Source organism: Octopus bimaculoides, chromosome 1 (assembly GCF_001194135.2).
Source record: "Octopus bimaculoides isolate UCB-OBI-ISO-001 chromosome 1, ASM119413v2, whole genome shotgun sequence".
Lineage (NCBI taxonomy): Eukaryota > Metazoa > Mollusca > Cephalopoda > Octopoda > Octopodidae > Octopus > Octopus bimaculoides.
The window spans coordinates 35,872,459-35,874,958 of record NC_068981.1 but is presented as its reverse complement, the minus strand read 5'-3'; the positions used below and the strand labels follow the sequence as shown (position 1 = coordinate 35,874,958).

General features: G+C 32.6%; 1 protein-coding gene across 1 annotated transcript in view; it reads left to right on the top strand.

Moving 5' to 3' along the window:
- The window catches only part of LOC106878977 (neuroglian), a 562,318-nt gene that overhangs the window by 305,276 nt on the left and 254,542 nt on the right, over positions 1-2,500 (top strand). The window lies entirely within an intron of this gene.

Here is a 2,500-nt window from a genome sequence, read left to right as displayed (position 1 = left end):
TCTTAACCATTTAACCAAAAAGTGAGAATGGCAACGCCAGTGTTTCATTAACATTTATTTTAACCTTCAGACATTATTCTTAGTTACTAAGGAGTTCATGAACCTTCAGGTTACTAGGCCTAACTCTTCAGCCATTTGCCTCTAAGCTAATGAGGAAGTCTCAACATAGTTGCAAGAACTGTTAGAAATAGGAAGCCAAATCTTCCTCAAATCACACACTACTGCCTTGAAAAAGAACTACTAAAAATAGAAAACCAAATTTCCCTCAAAGCACACTCTGTCTTAAAAAAATAAAAACAATAGCATCAAAACAGATGGGACAATCATGTTCCACTTAATTAGAGCTGACCAAAACTGAACAACAGCTACACCAACAACACAATAGCCATTCATCTATTACACCACAAGAAGTAGAACATATTTAAAACAAAGCTGCATACAATGCAATAGTGGCAACATATTCAAAACAGCTACATCATGTTTAAAATTATTGATAATGCATTCTTTGAATAAAATATAAAAAGTACAAAAAAGTAAATGGAAAAGATTCCATCAAAACAAGAAATATTTTTTATCCTTCACCCTAACATCAACCTTCTATGCTTCTTATTGTTTGTGTTAGTCCCTAGAGTTTTGCTTCTGTAGAATACTGGAAACATTGACAGCTCTATTCATAATGTCTTACCAATGACAAAGTCTATAGATCTCTATAGATCTCTAAAGAAGAAATACAGTCCAAGCAAGAGGCAATCAAAAGATTATACAGAAACTGTATTGACAATAAGAAGATTATGGTGAATAAAAGTACATATATGTGAGTGTAAGTATGCACGTGTACATGTATGTATATACACACATGAGAAACATGTGTGTTTATATACATATGTGAATACATACGTTCAGACACACACACACCCACACATTCATATATATATATATATGTGTGTGTGTATATATATATATATGCTAACCATAAGTTTCCACAGTTACTTCTTATGAGTTAAGAATGCCAGCCAGCCAGCCAAGCTAAAGAAGTTTGCATGAGTTCTGTTTTTTATTATTTTCTTTAAAAATATGCTAAGATAACCATCATTTTAAGGTTTGCCTCTATATTAAGGAACTATAAGGGTATACTTCTGAATTGATTTATTAGATAACTGTCAATCATTTTGTCATCTGTATTCTATGGCATTCTTTCTCCCTCAGCTGAAATGCACTATAATTTTTTCCCATACATTTGAAATGTAATACCTAAAGTATATGTGTGCATATATATATATATATATATATAGATATATATATATATATATATATATATATATATATATATATATATATATATATATATATGCACACACATTTGTAGACAGGCACGTCTAGACCTATATAAAAACATATATCTACATATACACATACTTGAACACATATGAACATACATATATATAAACAGACAGACAAACAGATAGATAGATAGATAGATAGATAGATAGATATGGAGAGAGAGAGAGAGAGAGAGAGAGAGAGAGAGAGAGAGAGAGAGAGAGAGAGAGAGAGAGAGAGAGAGAGAGAAGAGAGAGATCATCATCTACAACACTTGTCCAGGCAGGATTTTCTGTGACCTTTCCTGTTGCCATCCTTCATCTGTTTCCTAGTGAGTTAATAATTCTCCTAGTCTACTGAACAATGAATACCTCAAACATGCTTTCACAGAGAACTGCAAACAAATTACACATTTCATATGAAGGGTGTCACTTTGTTTACACTCAGTATGCATTTGTCAAAACGTGTCCAGAAGCCTAGACATTCCAAAAAATATTGCCTGTATGAACAGTGATGCTTTATTTGCTATGTTTATATATTGCATTTCCTCAAAGCACCAAGTGAGACAGAAATTGTGCCCATTACCCACTGAAAAGTGACTGGCAAAGGAGCAGAGAATGCATAAGTTTTCTGAGCTCCCCTTATTCAACTTTTCACATGTTGGTGCAACAAAAAATGCACCTATTACACTCTATAAAGTAACTGACAATACAATGCCCGATACTAGCTCTTGCAGCTAAAGAAAACAAGCCAAATGACATATATAAGAGCTTTAGTCTATGGCTGCAGTAGCTCTCAGTAGGAGATGACCCAGACTGTGATGACCTGACCAATCCATATTAGCAGGGAAAGCAGATATAAAAATGATGGTGACATTGACATGTGTGTGCATATATATATATATATATGTCAGTAAATAGTGGGGTTGTGTTAACCGCACGTGGAGAAATAATAAGAAAATGAAGAATAAGGCAGAATACTAAATTGGAAGCATGTTTTAATAAAGATTTCTAGCCGGCTTTCATTGCAAAACAAATTTTCAAGAAGGAGAATGAAAATGTTTTTTACAAAGAAGTACAAAATGAAGACAATAATATATTAAAAAAATAATATATAAAAAAATAACTATACCAATACATTATATTGTCTTTGAGCTTTTGAATTTCAATGGTAGTTCATG